At 38.4% G+C, this 19,885-nt stretch overlaps 1 protein-coding gene across 12 annotated transcripts in view; it reads right to left on the bottom strand.

Moving 5' to 3' along the window:
* The window catches only part of GRIN2B (glutamate ionotropic receptor NMDA type subunit 2B), a 543,572-nt gene that overhangs the window by 274,258 nt on the left and 249,429 nt on the right, over positions 1-19,885 (bottom strand). The window contains exon 1 of one of the 12 annotated variants that reach the window (XR_013364278.1): positions 10,720-10,858. The exons of 9 other annotated variants lie outside the window; for them this stretch is intronic. The gene's annotated coding sequence lies outside the window, so the exon portion shown is untranslated. Of the gene's footprint in view, positions 1-7,925; positions 8,047-8,804; positions 8,906-10,719; positions 10,859-19,885 lie in introns of those variants that run through there. 2 more of the 12 variants (XR_013364279.1, XR_013364280.1) reach the window with 2 other exon arrangements.

Here is a 19,885-nt window from a genome sequence, read left to right as displayed (position 1 = left end):
GTTCAATATGAATTGCCACCTCACTAAGTGCTTTCTTCATTGTTTACCCATTTTCATCTTTCTCTGAACCTGACAGGTTATATCTTTTCAATGGAATGTGCATTCCAAGGTGGTAAAGTATGAACCTGTCAAACTTTTGCTTCTTCTTTGTGATATTACTGTGTCCTGTGGTTTTTACAGATTCTTTTTGTTAGGGAGCTATTATATTAGGTAAGAAATCTTTTAAATGCTACTTTAATCCTCTACAGCTTGTTTTGTCCACCCTATGCTGTGCATTACTTAGGTTTTATTAAATTGATTTTCACTCTCTGCTCTTCTCACATCCCAGAAAAATCAGTGCTTTTTGTCAGTGTTTAAGGTTGCTATTCTTAAAATTTGTACTTTCATACATTGTTATGCCTTTTAGGCTCTCCATGGTCATTCAGGGCTCTCCATAATCTTTCCCCATATAGGTTTTAGTCCTAACTCTTCAACAGAAATACAAAAGCAAGATATCTAAACTCTTCATTCTTGAAAATTAATAAATTTTCGTATTTGGCCATGCTGGTCCTAGACTCCACCTAGAATGCTCTCCTCTGTGTCCCTGTCCTTACCCACAGCAATCCATGGAATTCAAATCCTCCTTAAGAGTGTGTTCTCTGACCACACTAATTAAAACTACCCTCTGCATTCATATATAACACTTAAGTTGTACAGCTCCTACAGTGTTTCTCATGGAGATTTATATTATATACTCTTGGCTATGTTTTATCTCCTTCAATAAATTCTAAACTCTATGAGATCTGGAAGAGTTCCTTGAAGCAATAATGCCTCACCCATAATGGGTACTCACTAAATATCTTTTAAATGAATGAACAGATAGGCCCAGACATATTTCTCTAAGATCCTGGTCATGAAGGCTAGGGCTGATGTGCACAGTGCTCAGTGGTGTCTCGGTCCACATACACCCCACCATACTAACCTAGAGTTCACATGGATTTACCGAGTATTAAATTGCCCCCTCTCTTATACCCAACACAACACACAGTCTGGCTCCTTGGCTATTAATGTCAGTCTGGTTTGGCCTTGACTGAATTTCCCTGAATACATTTTATTTAGGAGTCCATTTATTTCATCTTTTGGTATTTATCTAGTACTTTACATTTGGGAAGAGCTTTGAAGTAATTTATTACTTATTCTTCTGTGAGGCAGATCAGTATTAGCATCCTTATTTTACAATTAAGAAACTGAAGCCCAGAAAGGTCCAATGACTCATGGAAGATCTAAGACAATGTCAGTGTTAAATCCTCTAGCTGTTCAGCTTCTTGCCCACAGACACACCCACCTCACCACATTTCCCACCAGGGCTCACGGATCAGCATAAAATAACCTCATAATCTAAACAAGGTTGGATCTAGGAAAATCTGAGGGTCAAAACTCCAAATAGTTATGCTCAACCACTCAATGGGTAAGATTTTGTATTCCCTCTTCGATGCTAAGGACAGCACAGGAGAAAAGAAGATCTTTGAATCCCCATTGTGAAGTGTTTGCTTTTGTAAGATACAGTAAGCATGCAGGTTGTTATCATTTATGTTATTAAAGACCTAAAAATATTCCGTTAAACTCTAATTTGAGCAACACGCCTTGCCATGCCAAATATACTGAAAGTGCCTTTAAATTATAATACTTTATACAAACATAAAGTCTGTCACCATGGTACTGTTTATTTTTCCATAAATCTCATGGAGATTACTTAAGCGTCTTGACTTTCTGGCTTGAAATTTCACTTGGTGTTAATGAACAGGACACAAGTCCCTTAACATTTCTGGGGCTGCTTTATGAAAAGAGGCAGGTGGATTAGAAGATCTCTCTGCCCAAGCATGCTACGGCTATATGAATCTCCATGACGACTGCTATTTCTGATGGAAACATTCCAAGTTGGTGAGTGGTCACCACGGGGACAACTGCACGAACAACTTCACACCACTTCTAATAAGAGGCCCTAGAAAAATCCCAGTCACTTCTGTGCATTCATTCACATTTCACTTCATGTGATGCCCTTCCCCGCACTCTTCCCTCCCTTCGTCTTCTCTGACCACGTCACCTTGCCTCCCCTCTTCCAGTCCCAGTAAGTAAGCTTTACTAGGCCAGGACAGAATCTCACCACTGCGAAATTTGCCTCAATTTCAATCAGCAACAGAGAGGGGGGAAGTGTCCAAATTAAGCTGCTTGATTACGGAAATTAATCTTGTCATTTAGCGTCCCTGTTCTGCAGAACAGGGCCTTTGATTAGCCTCCTTGTTTCAGAATATTACAAGCAGACGTTTATTAAGCAGAAGGCTTTTTTTTTCCATGAGGCAAGTGGCAGGGAAAGTAAAGGTGCCAAGAGGCTTTTAAAAGGAGGGCACCACATCGAGGACCCTCAGCCTGCTTCCATATCCACGCTCTTTCAGAGAGAGACTGTCATAGAATCGGGGCCTCACCCAGGGCACCCAGTTGTGGACTAGTCCTCTAATGGCAAGTTTCAAAAGCAGAAAGATAACACATAATCTTTTATCCTTTAAGTAATGGAATGAGCCTCTTGACCTAGAGAACAAATGATGACCATGGAGGACTTTATATGCTGTAAAGTTAAATACAAATGTATGGAGAAGTTGCTTCCTTTATAGGGCCATACACTGTAGCAGCTCTGAATTATGGTAATGTCTAAATTAAGAAAGCCATAAAGATTGAATTGCAAGATTTTTTTTTTTTTTTGGCAGGAAGACAGGGGTCATTCTATCTCTCCCATCAGTATACATCAGCATTTTAAACCTTGAAGGGGTGTTATCTTGTAGAAGGTAATTTGCTTACTAGACAAATGATGCTTCAAATCTCAGAGCTTCTGGGGTCACTTTGAGTTTGGTAGTGGGAGGGAGTTAGGGTTGACCTGCTCCCAATTCACACAATTTCCTGGTAAGAAGGGCTATTTCCAGTGCTGACAGCCTGACCTAAACCACCCCAGAGGAAGGCCAGCATGAAGCAATGGGAAAGTTCAGTGCAGAAGCCCTACAACTTCTAGTACTAGAATGGTTCAGAATGCCTGAGGGGCTCCTGAGCCCTAGAATCAGAGCTCAGGCTACCATCTATGATAGATAAAATGGTACTAGGAGACAACCACTTATTGACAAAAACAAAACAAAACAAAATGCAGCTTGGCAACAGAAGTCTCCCTTCTCTAATTAGACCTTAACTTCTCCTTAGCACAAGAGCAAAGAAATATAATCAGGTTGATAACTGATGATCTATACTAATTAAAGTTATGAACAGTTCAGGAATGCAGAAAAATGACACTGAAACAGGATTTCTGAACCTTGGCACAACTGACATTTTGGGCAAGATAATTCTTTGATAGAGGGGTCATCTTGTACCTTGTACAATGTTTAGCAATATCCTTGGTCTCTACCCACAAGATGCCAGTAGCACTCTCTACCTCAACTTGCGACAAGCAAAAATATCACCAGATACTGCCAAAAGTCTCCTGGGGACAAAGTCACCTTCTGTTGAGAACCACTGCTCTAGAATACCAGTCTCAGAAAAACCAATTTTCTAACTTCCCAAATAAGCTCACGATGTTTTTCCATTCTCATACACAATAGTGTGGTAGAAAAACCATGTGGTTTGGAAGCCAAGGGACCTATGATCAAGTCCTAGCTACCATGTACTAGTGTATGGCCATGACTTCATCTCTCTGAATGTTCCTGTCCTCATTTGTAAGATGAGAATAACAATAATTCCACTGCAGAATTTTTGCGAAGATTGAAAGAGATAATAAAATATGCCCGGCATCTGCGACATTGAAAAAAAATAGTGGTAATTATTATTGCTCAAAACCTGAAAATCCTAATCTAAGACAGGGAACCACATGCCAAAGATAGGGAACTCATAACGTGAAGTATCAGTCACTTCAGCTGGTCATCTATAAGTTTTGTTTCAAAAGAGTTCACAGAGGGAAAGGAAGAGAGAAGTAGCATGATACACTACAAGATGAGCTCCTCAAAGGCCGGGATAAGTTATGATGTAGTTAAACTACAGACATAATGAATGAGTAAATCTATCTAAATAGGCCTCCTGTTCCACTTGTGTCCTCCCATCTACCACCTAATCTTCGTCCAGCACTCAGTACTCTTTTGTAAACATATAACCCTCTGATTCCTTCTCTGCACACGTAGGATAAGATCTGGGCATCTTAGCATTATCTGTGGGGCATAGCTTGTCTCTCTGACCTCATCTCCTGCCTCTTCCCCTGTCTGCTCTGCTCCAGCCAGGAGACCATCTCCTTCTTTCTCCCACTGCCAAACTCATTCCTACTTCAGGGCTGCTTGCTGTTCTCTCAACCTGAAAAACTCCTCATTCTCTCCTACCCTTCCGGTCTTTGCTTAAATGCCACCTGTTTGGAGAGACCTTCCTTACTCATCTGCTCTATATAAACTCCCTCCTTCCTCCAGTTTTTCTTTATCCTCTTACCTTGCTTTACTTTCTTCAGAGTACTTAATTCTGTTTCAAGTTATATTTTTGTGTTATCTATTTTCTGCTTCTCTCCTTCACAAAAAATGTACGTTTCATCAAAGCCGGGGACTATCTTGTCCATTCAGTATTCCCAAAGTCAAAACTACAATAGGCATTCAGTACATATTTGTTGAATAAATGTGGTTGAATAAACATATGATCATTCTAAAAGATTTTCTTACTGGTGAGTGAGCCTGTAATACTTTGTCAGCAGCCTTCCTCCTATACTACAAGCCCCAGCAAAGGAGAACAATTTCTATTACTACTGAATGAACAGTATCCTACTCTGGACTACGAAAACTGTAAAGGCAGATTTTGTGTCCTTAACAGTTTTTGCATTCCTAATGCAATGTATAGTGTCTGGCACACAGTGGGTATTCAAAATGTTGACTGTTCCTAACTGCCAAATGAACCAGAGAATAAGAAATAATACTCCTTCTCTGCCTCTGTCCATATCTATCTATAGCTATATCTATAGCTATAGCTATAGCTATAGCTATAGATATAGCTATAGCTATAGCTATAGCTATAGATATCTAAATCTATATATCCCCAAATCCTGGGCCAGTTACTCACATTGTATGACAAGAGAGTTGCAGAAAACCTGTCTTCTCCTCCTTTCCAATACCCCTAAAATATCTCTACAAATAACAGTTTACCATTGTGTAGGGAAGCCTGACTATATGAATTCCTCTAAGGCACCAGTGGGCATTTAGTGGGATGAATTTATTGAATCCAGCAAGATTCATTTGTCTAATCATTAACCACTAACACCTATGGTAACTGGCCAAGACCAGGGATCTAACTTCTATCAATGGGCACCAGACATGTATAACTGTGGAAGGAGATAATGAGGGAGATGCTAAAAGAAAACAGAACCATCAGGATAAAAACCAAATTCTCCCTGTTGTCCCATTCCCATTCTGCAAGATATATGTCATTTTTATAAATTATCCAGTGTTGTAGAAAGTATGGTCATTTTTGTCAGAAAGAGGAATCCTCCCTGTGCCTGCACAATGACATTCAGGACAAGATGACTTACATGAGTGCTGCAAAAGGCATTTTCCTTCATTAAACAGAATAAGTTCATTTAATAGATTGGGCTGCAACACCTGGCAATCAACACAAGTAACCTGATTGAAGGGCAGAAAGTGGATGATGACACTAAGACTTCTGGTTTAGAACTGGACACAGGGGCCTCCTTTTAATGGAGATAAGGAATGAGGAAGATGTCAAGGGAAATTTATGAATATAGAGCAGGATGCTAAGCCTGGGGTTCATGAATGGCCTCAAAAGATCTCTGAATCCCCTGAAACCATATGTAGAATTTGACATGTGGATATTTTTCTGAAAAAGGGATCTCTAGCTTTCTCTAAATTCTTAAAAGGCTCCATGACCCATGGCCACTGTCTTACAAAAGTTTCAAAAGAAAAAAAGGAAGTATTTCCTATGCTCTTAAGATATAGTGTTCATAGGCAAGGTTAAATTTTTCAGTTAATCAGTCGACCCAACCATAAAAAATCAATTCAACAAATATTTGCTAAGCCCCAATCTATGCTCAAGACACTGTGTAGCACCATTTTTAGGGGCATGCCCAACAGAAGAAACTACAAGAAAATGTTGGCATTCTTTTCTTCTACATGGGGACAAACTTCTTGGCAAAATTTTGATCAAAACCACTTTGGGGATCAGGCATTTGGACAGAATTTTATTCCCCTATTATATTTTCATTTCCCACTACTTAAGCTCTCCCCAAGCCTCTATTTTTATCTGTACATATCTCTTTTTTTTTTTGTCATTTTCCTCTTCTCATCTGCTACTAAATCTATTTCAACTTTGAACATTGTCTATTAGCAAGATTCTGCTCCAGTGCTTGGCATTTAAGAGAGGAAGAATAATATAAAATCCGACAAATAAAAAAAATCCGACAAATGAAATAAAGAATTCAGTGTTTTACTCTATCAAATCTCAAGTATTTGCAAGAGATTAAATCACAACAGAAAGAAAAGGAAACAGGAGAGAAAATTAATAGTAAGACAGATATGTTGATCAGGGTGTCCATCACAGAGACATGATATTTAAAACCATGAAATCATTTGCATCAGGAATGGAAAGATAACAGACTTGCCCTGAAAGTGACCGCTGGAAAGATCAGCAAAGGCATTTCGTGAAACATGGTAAACTGGGATCCAGATTACAATGAGGTAAGCAATTGAGAAGTTTGGGGGAATTTTATGTAAAACTGTAAATCAAGCAAAGTAAAGACCAAGCAATAAAGCTATTTAAAGAGTCATCCATTTGAATACTGAATATCAGAATTATGATATAAGGAAAGAATAAGAGTGGGCAAAAATGAGAACCAGATGGCAAAGCAAGCATGTGAGAATGCAGTAGATTCCAAACATTACTCCACTTGGGGACTCTGGGTACCGGGAGCTGGAAACAGGGTGAGGATTAAAAATTTTGCTGGAAGCAGTAATAGCAGCAGTGGTAGCAAAGTAAGAGTAACCCTAACAGCTAAAATTCACAAGCACCTACTATGCACAGTGCTTTACACATACTCTCATCTCATCATAACAAACACTCTAACTGTTCTGTAGAGTGATTTTTATCCTGATGGTTCTGTTTTCTTTTAGCATCTCCCTCATTATCTCCTTCCACAGTTATATGTGTCTGGTGCAAACAAGGAAACCTGAGGTCAGATGTTAAAGGCACCTACTGGAGGTCATGCATGCAGGATAGAGCCCAACCTGCCTAACTCCAAAGTGCTGATTCATTCACTAAGGTGTAGAATAAAGTAGTGACAAATGCAGAATGAGTTCTTTTTTTGAAGCGAGTACATACAAGGAAGTAAAGGGTTTGTCCAATCCAGCGACACAGAGAATGAAATTACCCTTCTCAGATTTCTTCAGTTTTCCCTCAGCCTTGCCTTAATTAAGCTGTACTGCTTCACCTTTGGGGAAATTTGAAAAGCACAAGGCTGACAGTGTTTATGTTTCTGTGTACGTGTGTTCCCATGTGCCACCGGTTGAATCTTCAGATCAACATGGACAATGACTCAGAGGCAAAAATGATGAAATGTGTCACCACTTCAGGATTCCCTAAAATGGTTCCTTTTGGATGAAACCAGAAAGTGGCTATAGATAAAAAGTCATCCAAACCTATTTCAGACAGCAGAGATTTGCAGCTGGGATCAAACGTTTGAGTTTCCAGGTAACCTGGAAAAGTGTTTGGACTTAGTAGCTTAATGCCTAAAGTACCAAATGCTTTTGAAAAAGGTGAAGGCAGGCAAATGATAGCCTTCCTCTTCTGTGTATTTCTCCATGCACATGTGCACCAACTGTCTGCTAGAGGGACGGTGAAGAGAAAGAAGACCCAGGTCAGACTTCAAATATTACCTTTAGCCATCAGGGTTGACTCAGATAGCCAGCAAAGTTGAGAATCCTACACTGCAAGTGTTCTTTTAATGTGATGCTTTTTTAATCTGTTCTGGGGTTTGTGACCAATTTCACTGGGGCCCCTGTTAGGAAACAGCTACAAGGCTTAAGAAAAGAACTAATGGAGGTGCCTGGGTGGCTCAGTGGGTTAAGTATCTGCCTTCAGCTCAGATCATGATCCCAGGGTCCTGTGATCAAGTCCTGCATCAAGCCCCCTGCTCAGTGGGGAGTCTGCTTCTCCCTCTACCTCTGTTTCTCCCCTGGTTTGTTCTCTCTCTCTCTCTCTCTCAAATAAATATATAAAATCTTTTTTTTTAAAAAAAAAAAAGCAAGCTACTTAGGTTGAAGAGGATATTCTTTGTTGATAGAATGGAGAAAAAGGAACTGTCCCATTTTATTAAATTTTAATAGAGTATTTCAGATAAATAAAAAGACCTTTTATACAACCAAAGAATATTCCACAGTAAAGTTTCTATTGCCATGGAAAAATCCAGAAAACAGAGGCAGGCTCTAAATGAGACAAGTATTTCAATATCTTCTGTTTTGTGGGTTTAAATAACATTAGTTTATTGGCAGTCTTACACAGCCTGCAATGAGGAAAGTCACAAAAACTAACGCATTTTACTAATTTCATTTTCCACCACTGTGAACTCCAGTTCAGATTACTATCTTTGACACTGGGCTCTCTACTCAGGGGAGGTGGGTGGGGGGAGTCTGCTTTCCTTCTCCTTCTGCTGTTCTCTCACTCTTTTTCAAATAAATAAATAAAATCTTAAAAAAAAAAAAAAGGAAAAGAACTAATGAATTTCAGGTGAATAACCAGAGACTCCTCCAACTCACCAAACCTTTTCTCTACCACTACAGATATTCACAAGGAAGTTTCAGTTCTCTTGACCTATTCTGCTCTTCAGTGATCATGTTCCTCTATGGCAGCAATGTTCGATAGAAGTTGCCGTGGCGACAGGAATGTCTTTATCTGTACTGTCCAATCAGATTACCAACTGCACCACATGACGACTGAGCACTTAAAATGGGGCTTATCCTACTAAGGAAGGGAATTTTTATTTTACTTAATTTTAACTAATTTAAATTGAAACTAGAAATGGCCACATGTGGCTAGTGACTATAGTGTGGTCACCACAGAAACCCCCACACTGGATTCTCAGTTTCTACTTCCTTCTGTCATTGAATGCATTTTCAGCTCCTCCCTGAACTTTTTATCTGATATCAATTTTGTTTTTCTAAGTCTTTTTATTCTGTACCTTTATCTTAGGTTAAACCATATAAAATTGTCCCTTTATAAGTCAAAAGCAGTAGAGTATCAGTAATTCTGTATGGTTCAACTTTATATCTTCGGCTTCTTTAGTGTGAGGGATACATGACACTACACTACACATATGGAATGCATCTGTGGTTGAATGAATGGAAGGATGGATGAATTAACAAACAAATGGATATTGGTTGAATAAATGAATGAAAAGGTTAGGTGGGCAGCAAATATATAAGCATTACTTAAGGTACCTTTTCTCAGATCAGTGGGCAAATATATTGGTGCTGAGATTAAACCACAAAAGCCTTTCAAATAAAAAAACATATGACAGGAATATGTTTCAGGACTTAATCTAGCATTAGGCACCATTAAGAACAGATAATGCAGGAACTCCTGACACCATCAGAATAAGGCAATCATTGAGTATCCAGGGTGCAAACAAATTCTTTGAGCAAAAAAATGATTAAAAATAATTAAGGGTGGGTTGTTTATTGAGGAGGGAAATGAAGTCACTAGAGAAGGCAGATCTGGGGACATGTGCTAGAGACATTTGAAGAGACTGTAAAAAAGATGTATTCACAGTCTAATAATGGGCTTTTGGGAACGTTTCTGTATAATATGAGAACCAGAGAAGTAAAGTGAAGAAAAAGAAGAAAAAAGATCACCAATTTTTAAAGTCTAAAAAAATAAGTTTTCACTGCAAACAATACTGCCTGGTGGTATTCGTTCAAGCCCACTATGCTATCTCTGAAGTGCAAAGGTAGGCTAAAATACTCATGTATTTTCTATCTCCCTCCTAAAAATGTGCCTACAGACTTTTGCATTTTTTCTTCTAGAACTGTATTCATGGGCTTCATTTGGCATCATTCCTTACACAATAACCTTCCCATTAAAAGATCACAAGTAGGTGATAATTGCACATGTAAATTAGCACCCTGTGTCAAAAGACCCAACACACACACACACACACACACCCACACACACACACACAGTTCTCCACATATGAAATCGTGCCACAAACCCTCTCCCAGCAGTGTATACACTTGAGAGATGTTTGCAAAGTGAAGAACAATTATCCATGGTCCTTCATCAGGTCCCCATTTGTGAAAATCAGCACACATGTACATACAAGTCATATGAAGCACAAGATCACCACATGTGGTTAGATAGAAGATGACAGATCTCTACAGAGATAGATCCTGTACACTTAGTTCAACAAATTATATATATAAAATATATATAATATATATTTATAATATATATTTATATATATATAAAGGTATAAAGAGCTGACATCTATAATATTGTGAGATTTGACAATGCCATAAAATGGAACCCAGAAAAGTGGATGCATATGGAAATGACAACTGATATACAGTGAAACTAATTTTTCTCTCCATCCTACTGGAAAATGCACAGAAGACTTAAGGTTTAGAGTTTCAACCAATGACTTATACTAGGTTCCTATTTTTTTTCCCCACTTACCCCTATTTAAAGAAGTCAGAACATAGGTTACAATGAGGTTACAATGTAAAGTCACAGGTGGGATATGCTGCAGCAGGGTTTTTCAGAGCCCATGCTATGTGAAGCATGGAAATTCTACTCTGGGAAGGAGTGAGCAGCAGAACCTGGTTTCCATAGCGCTGCCATGGAAACAGCTCTCTGGGACTCTGCCTCCAGGCCCTCTGAAACTGAAGCATCTCTCCTTTTTTTGCTCCAACACCCACCTCCATATCACATGCCCCCAACCCCTCACAAATGATTAAAGGGTATGTTGAGAAAGTGGGGCCCTAACCAGGCTTTTGCCTAGTTATATTAATACACATTACTGTCCCTGAAAGGATAGAAAAAAAATCTGATGACTCTTTCTCTTTTCTTGAGGGTGGGAGGGAGGCAATGGATGAAGAGAGAAAAATAAAAACCTAAAGGCCAAAACCCCAAAAACTAAAATTGCAAAAATAAAACTCTTGCCAAGTAGTATATTAAAGAGATGGGCCTATTAAATCCATGCATCAGGTTACTTTATCCTCTTTTGTCTGCCTGGGATGCCAGCATACAAATACGAAAGATTTAATTAACTATTAGAATGTACAAGAAGCTCTCCCCTAATCTTTATCATTGGTGGTCAATTGGAGGTTTAGTAGGATTTTTTTTTCCCCTTGGTCATGACTTGGAAAATAGAACAGAAGTTTAAAAATGGTCTTCTAGAAGCACATAGAAAATTCCAACAGAAGGAAGCATGGATTATTTAGCAAGCTTTGTAACCCTCATGCCTCTTTCTCCAATCCCTCTGAGGGGGTGACAGCCAGCCAGCAGTGCACTGGTCCGGAATCTGGCTCTGTGACGTGTACTCTGGCTGAGCTGGGGCAATGCCCACTGACTGGGAGCAAGTGAAAGGGCAGAAGCCTGTTAGCTAGCTGATGCTCGGGAACCTGGCAGGGTATATCACAAAAGCTCCTGGCCCAGCCAGGGGACTGCAGCAAGGACCCTTGGCATCCCATTCCTGTATTCAGTTTCTTCTCTACCTGATACAATGAACTGGGGACAGTGACAGCCCTATCACACGTGTAATACACAAAAGCTTCACATCTGAGAAGAACCTGAAGCTACAGTTGCTGGTAAAGTTGTTGAGAGGGAATACAAAAGGGCTTCAAACATTGCTGACTGGGAAAAGGTGGTGATGCTTTAACCTCTTCAGAATAACCTGACGATGGGTAGGGAGTAGAGACAGCCCACACCTAGAAGCCACGAGGACTAAAATCAAGCCACGACTTGCCACCAGCTCAGGAATGGTTCTTCTTGGGCGAGCCATTAAAATGCTCTATGTCTTTATTTCTAAACCTGAAAGTTGTCCTCCGCCTGCCTCGCTGAGTGCTGCGAAAGCCGGCATCAGTCAGAGCCAGACAAGGGGGAGTAAAATAAGACAGGAGTTCTGAATTATTCATTTTTATTTATGTATTGTAGCAGCAATTGTTACAGTTTTTTGTTTCTCCTGGATGTTGAAATTGTAAAAAGAAGACTGAATAATTCAGCATGACTCAAGAAAACATAAATGGAGTACGGTCAGGGCAGTGCATGCCCACAAAATAGGTTCACTTTGTTGTTATTCTTAACATCTGTATGATGCACTGGTTGATAATTTACTTAACAACATACAATGGCTCTAATGAATGTGAGAATATTTGTAAAGCATGTCAATGTTCCATACGTGCAAGGGACCAAGGGCAGGCAGGATCAAGGGACATGCTGGAAAGAAAAGGGACATACTAGAAGCAAAGGCCATTCTAGGATGCCATTTGAGCTCACACCTGCCAGAGGCACATTTCTGGGTCCCAACCCTTACCTTGACCATTGGAGCACTTGTGTGCTAAGCTCTGCATGCAGTTTTATTTCCTACCACTGTAAGCCTAGAGGCAAGGTAGGATTTATTTTTAAAAACGGCTGTTATTTCAGTCTAAGAGTCATGAGTGAGTTGAGAAAACATAAAAAGTGTAAATTCCTCATTATTCCTAGACACTGAGGGGCCAAGTCCAATCTCAGCTTCATAGAGTGAAATCCATTTGTTCTTTATATCTGCTTCATGAAGTCCAGGAATGACACTTCACAGAACCAACTAAAAAGTGAGCAAAGAGCAGACAGTGGATAGTTTTAAGATGAGAACATTCATTACTTTAAGATTACCAGGCCTCAACTTCCCATCAAAGACAGAACCAGCATAGCAGACCACATCCCAGGAATGATTCCATACCTTTCTTTGGGTCTTCCCTGATTGTTTCACACCACAGGAGTTGACCTTTTGGGCAGACAGTTCTTCATCATGCAGGGCTCTCTTTTATACCACAGGCTGGTTAGCAGCCCTGGCCTCTCTCCATTAAGTGAGAATAACACTCTACCATCGTTGTAATCTCCAAAAAACATATTCACACAGTTTCACACACCCTATGGGAGTATGATAGTCTGAAGTGTTGTCCCTCTAAAATTGAAACGCTGAAGCTCCACTCCTCAGCACTTCACGAGGGGACTGTTATTTGGCAATAGGGTCTTTAAAGAGGTAATAAAGTTAAATCGAGGCCACTGGATCTAATCCAATCCAACCAGGGTCTTTCTAGGGAAAGGATTTGACACCCAAAGACATCAGGGATAAGCACACATGGAGGAAAGACCAGGTGAGGACACAGGAAGAAGGTGGCCATCCACAAGGCAAGGAGAGAGGCCTCAGGAGAAACCAAACCCACTGACACCTTGATCTTGGGGACCTCCAGCTTCCAGAACTTTGATAAAATAAATTTCTGTTGTCTAAGCCACCCAGTCTATGGCATTTGTTACAGCAGCCCTATCAAACTAACATAGGAGATAATACTACTTTCAGTTGAGAAGCAAAGCAAGGTTTGGATGCATCTTCAAAATACAACTCAGGGATGGACAGAATAGGTGAAGGGGATTAAGGAGGTACAATCTTCTCGTTATAAAATAAAGACATGGAGACATAATATACATGAAATATTGTGAATAATACTGTAACAACTCTGTGGTGACAGAGGGTCACTAGATTTATTGTGGTGATAAACACCAAATCACTATGTTGTACACCTGAAACTAACATAGTACTGTATGTCAATTATTCTTAAAAAAAAACAAAAAAACCTCGACTCATACTCATCTTGTCCAAAAGCCTTTACCAATCTCTGAAAGGAAATATAAATCCACAATCCTTCATCTAAAACACTAGGACAGGGCAACCCAGGTGGCTCAGGAGTTTACAGCCGCCTTCAAACCAGGGTGTGATCCTGGGGACCTGGGATCGAGTCCCATGTCGAGCTCCCTGCATGGAGCGTGCTTCTCCCTTTGCCTGTGTCTCTGCCTCTCTCTCTCTATTTCTGTGTCTCTCATAAATAAACAAAATCTTTAAAAATAAAAAATAAAACACTAGGAGCAGGATGTAGCTTGATAATTTTAAAATTTTCAGGTTTTAAAAAGTAATTTACTGAATATCATCCAACATCACCCTATAGAAATGCAGGGCAAGAACCTGTAATCAAACATGTAAATGTTTCTCCCATAAAACATAAAAACATAGACACTTTAAAGATTCAATTAAGCTATAAGTAGCTTTACATCACTTTAGATCATATTTTGCTGCCAAATGAATTCATATTAGGTCATCTTTAATGACAAATGAATTACAGAAGTGCTTTGTTTTTCAGAATTTGGTAGATTTCTTAGTTGAAATTAAGAGATCATTGACTCAGTCCATTTTCCTTAATAAAATGAAATACAGAACTTGCAGAGTTGAGAATTAAATGGAGATTCTTTTAGTGAATGGGAGCAACCAACAATCAATGTAAACTTCCTGCCCTGGGGTTTCACCTTCTTCATAGGATTCTCCTGCTCTGGTTCCTGGCCCTGGGTAGCTACTTCTCTCCTTAAATCTCTGGCCCAAGTTTGGACAAAGACTCTCTTTTAGTTTCTCTTATCTCTGATGGAATAAGTTACGACTTTCCAAAAGACTTTACTAAATCCCAAAGGATAACAACAAAGGGTAAAGAAACAGAGCTATTCTGACCTATTCTGGCTAGCTAGCTTTCAGAGACTTACAGGCCCCAATATAATCTACATGAGCCCTAAGAGAAAAGAGGAAACATGGTCTAGAACCAAGTATCTAGTGCCATCCTAAGGCCCACCACCAAGGGGCACAATCTCATACATTTTCCATTTTCAAAACCAGAGAAAGACCTCTTCTCTAGCCTACAATAGAGAGAGGAAGGAGTTGTCATTCTTCAGTCCATACACCTCCTCATCCAAGCTCAAATATTTATCCAATAAATATTTATTAAGCACCTAGTAGGTTCCTCAACTCAAAACAAGTGCTAGGGATGCCACAGTGAGTAAAACACTGAATTTGCCCTCCTGAGTTTCTTTAGAAACCATTTTTTTTTCTGTAGTCCTACAGCACACATTGCTTACCTCTGCTACAGTACTCATTGCATTGCATTTTAATTGTTAAATGTCAGCCTTACTTACTGAACTTTGAGCTTGTTAAGGAAAGGAGCCATGTCCTATTTATTTCTCTCAAGTATTTTGCACAGTGTTTGGCCTACATTAGGGGGCCAGATAAATGTTGATTGAATTAACGAATAAATGAACTGGGATGAGGGGGAACTTGGTCACTAAATGCTATCAATTCTATCTTTTAATTATCTAAAAGGCAATCCTTCTTTCTCTTCTTCCCCACTGCTGTGCAGTTACTATGTCTTGACCAATTACTGCGATGGCCTGATAACTGGTCCCCCCCCGCCCCCCGCCCCACAAAAACTCACCCTCCACCTTGCTACCAGGACAGCTTCCTAAAATCCAAATTTGACTATTCCCCCCTTTTCCATGTTTCTGAAATAGAAATCCAACCATTCCACTGCCCAAAGGTCAGATGCCTTTGAATCATATACATGGCCCTTTACAATCCAGCCCAGTCTGTTTTTTTGTTTTGCTTTCTTTGCTTTGCTGTTTTGTCCAATCTCCTTCTACTTCCTACCATGCAACAGTTGCCCCATTTACCCAAGACTACTCCATGTTCCTAAAATATAACTTGCTCTTTCATCTCTGTACCTCTGCCCAGGCAGTTGTTCCACTTTCCTGTAATGTTTTATTACTGTTCCTCTTTCCCACCTCCGTCCCTTACCCCAGATCACCTCCCCACTGGAAGAAACTCACTGTCCATTGTTCAGGGGCCAGCTCAAACATCATCCCTAACATGGAACTTCTTGAGCTCCTTGGCAAAGTCATTCTCTTTCTCTGAAATCAAGAAATACAGTAAAGAAGGGTCCCAGGAGGGAGGGCTCTGTTTACCCCTTACACATACCATATACTTGGCAGAGATCATTGCTGACTCCAAACTTAGACTGTGAAATGGATCCCTCTGCTTTTAAGAAGATGTTATAAAATGCTAAGGCTAATCTAACAATCAGTTCATTGTTATCAGGGATTAGTTAATGGCTAATTGAGTAATAGACATGGACTGGTATCAGGGGAAAAGGCAGAAGGCAGAAAAGAAGACAGGTTTTAAAAAAAGGAAAGAAAAAGAAAGAAAAGAAGAAAGGACCTACAAAAAAAGAGGTTGGGAAGGAGTGTAAAAGAAATTTTTCCTATGTTACCATTTGCCTAGGAGCAATCCTGGCCCATGTAGTAACCAGACACCCTTAATCATTTCATCATTTAGAAAATATTTAATACCAGGCACTGTGAAATGTTTCTTTGGAGCCATCAAGGATTAAATAAGACATGGCCATTATCCTCAAGCAGCTTACAATCAAGCAAACTACGGAATTCACAGGACTTGCAAGCCTGCTATCCTATCCAGAGCCAGATTATTTTTTCTATAAACCAAACTTAAAATGAAGGAAATACATTCCTTAGAGTTTTTAAGGCTTTTAAACATTACTAACTTTCTCCATCATAAGAATATATATGGGAGGTAATAAAGCAATAAGGAACTGCCCATAAATATTCTAAATCCTCGCCATGAAATATGTCCTAACTCTAACATATATAACAAGTCAAATGAAAATCAAGGAATGAGATTCAAAGCAATTTACTTTGCTCCATCTCTCTATTCTTCTTTCTGTACTGTATTTCATAAAGGGCTGGGCCTGAAGTCTTGTGCCTTAGTAACAAAGGAGCTTCAAAAAGGAATTTGAATGTGCAAAAAAGAGAGGGAGAATTCTATGAAAAAATTATGGAACCACACCAGTAACATACTTAGTTAAAAATAATGGGACCACCCTTCTAATAATTCGGTCAAAAGAAATCAAACAATTTAACAGATTCTGAAAGGCATCTGTAGGGTAGTTCTACCCTGTCAGTTAAGCAGTAGTTGAAGACCCAAATGCATCAGGCACTGGAGATGGTCCTAAAGGCTACAAATCAACACACAGTTCATGCACTTACAACCTACTTGGTATAATGAAGTATGCTCATGAAGAATCAGATAAAAGTGACTGAGATAAATAGCTAAGAAATGAAAGTATGTGGTAATTGCTAAAACTTTACAACAAGGCCTATTAAATCTCATGGTAACTAAACAAGGTCACTATAGTAGAAGTCCGCTTATCTGACAAGATCAGGATAGACAGAAAATTGTGTCTAAAGCAAGGGATATTTATTCCTTATAAATCCTACTTTCATCTAAAATATATAAATGTGCATCCATTTGCTAATCTTTTAAGATTAGCAAAGAGCCTTTTCTTTGTTGATTTGATGACTATAGTTCCAATTCTTCTTACATGAATGGCACAAAGCACATAATCTCATTTCAAGTTTGAGTTTCTTAGAGATACCTAGAAAGAATGAGGATCATTTCTTTTTCCAAATGAACATAAAATTGTTCCAATCTTTTGCTGAAAAGCCTTTTTCTTCATTGAATTATCCTAGCATCTTTAATGAAAATCAGCTTATATGAAGTATTGGTCTATTTATAAATTCCATGCTGTTCCACTGATCTACATATCTATCCTTATGCTAATAGCACACTGTCTTTATTACTATAGCTTTATAATAAGTTTTGAAATCAAGTAGTCTAAGTCCTCCAACTTCATGCTTTTTTCTAAATTTGATTGGCTATTTCTAGGTCCTTTGTATTTCCATTAACTTTTTATAATAACTTGTAAATTTACACAAAAAATTTCCCAATTAGATTTTGATTGAGATTTAGATGATTCTAAAGATTATAGAAAGATGAACGGACCCTTAAAATATTGAACATTTTGATCCATGAGCACAATGTATCCTTCCATTTACTTAGTCTTCAATTGTTCTGAGCAATGCTTCTTATTTTCAGTGTAGAGATCTCACACATATTTTGTTACGTTTTCTGTATTTTACATTTTTAATGCCATTGCGAAAAACATCTTACTTAAATTTCTTAAATTTTGAATTGTTCTCTGATAAATACAATTATGATTCTTATATATCAATCTTAAATACTATGACCTGGCTAAATTCACTTGTTTGTTCTAATGATTTTATATATCTTCCCTAGAATTTTCTTTAAAGATCATGTCATATGTGAAGAATGACACTTTTACTTCTTCCTTTCCTTTTTAATGACATATTGAGTATACTACAACCCTCAGAATAATGCTAAGTAGAAACAGAGCAGACATCCTTGTCTTATTTCCACCATATAGTATGATGTTAACTGTAGGTTTTTCATAGATAAGTTCATCAGGTTGAGGAAGTTTCCTTATATTCTTAGTTTGTTGAGAGTTTTTACCATGAATGAGTGTTGAGTTTTGTCAAAATGATTTTCTGGATCTACTGAGATGATCATATGGTTTTTCTGGTTCTTTTATTTTTTTTTTTCTGCCCATACAGTGAATTACATTGATTGATTTTCAAATGTTAAACCAATACAGCACTCCTAGAAAAAACACCTTTGGACATGATGTCTTATCCTCCTTATACTGTACCAGATTCCTACTTGCTAATACTTTGTTGAAAATGTTTGCTTCTATGTTCATGAGGAATATTAGTTTACAGTACCCTTATAATATCTTGTCTCATTTTGGTACCAAGGTAACACTGGTTATAAGTTTTAAAATGTTCCTTATTTTTTCTAGAAAAATTTGTATAAAATTTATATTATTCTTTCCCTAAATATTTGGTGGAATTCAACAGTGGAGTCACCTGGACCTACAGGTATCTTTGTAAGAAGGATTTTACCCGGGAATTCCAATTCTTTAAGATATAAAGTTATTCAGGTTATCTTTTCTTCTTCAATGTGCTTTGATAGTTTTATGTCTTTCAAGGATTTTTCCATTTACCTAAGTTGTCAAATTTATTGGCATAAAGTTAGCTATACCACTTCTTTTTTGTTTTTCCATTTCTGTAGGATCTATAGTGATGTCCCTCTTTCATGCCTGCTATTAGCAATTTATGTTTAATCTCTTTAATATGGAATCAGTCTTGCTAGAGGTTTATCAATTTTATTGGTCTTTTCAAAGATCTAGTTTTGGGTTTCATTGCTTTTCTTTCTTTCATTTGTCCATTTTCCATTTCATTGATTCCGTATAGCTTCCTTTCTTCTGTTTATTACATATTGATATCATTTTTCTTTTCCTAGATTCTTAATATAGACACTTGGATCATTGATTGCAGACTTTGCTTCTTTTCTAATATAAGCATTTATACTTTTATAAATTCCACTCTAAGCACTGCATTAGTTATTACTGCACAAATTTTATATTTTTTATTTTAATTAACTTTAAAATATTTCTTAATTACCTTTACGATTTCTTTTTTGACTTGTGTGTTATTTAGAAATTTATTGTTTAACTTGCAAATTTTGAGTATTTTCCAGATAACAGGTCTGTTAATTGTGATGTGGTCACAGAACACATTTCACAAGATTTCAATCAGTTTAAGATTATTGGATGGGGCAGCCCGGGTGGCTCAGCGGTTTAGCACTGCCTTCAGCCCAGAGCCTGATCCTAGAGACCTGGGATCGAGTCCCAAGTCAGGCTCCCTGCCTGGAGCCTGCTTCTGGCCTCTGCCTGTGTCTCTGCCTGTGTGTGTGTGTGTGTGTGTGTGTGTCTCATGAGTAAATAAAATCTTTAAAAAAAAGATTATTGGGATAATAGTCCAAAAGTCTATTTTTAAT

This window comes from Canis aureus, chromosome 25 (assembly GCF_053574225.1).
Source record: "Canis aureus isolate CA01 chromosome 25, VMU_Caureus_v.1.0, whole genome shotgun sequence".
NCBI lineage: Eukaryota > Metazoa > Chordata > Mammalia > Carnivora > Canidae > Canis > Canis aureus.
The sequence above is the reverse complement of the archived record's forward strand: the minus strand, read 5'-3'. Positions and strand labels throughout refer to the sequence as shown.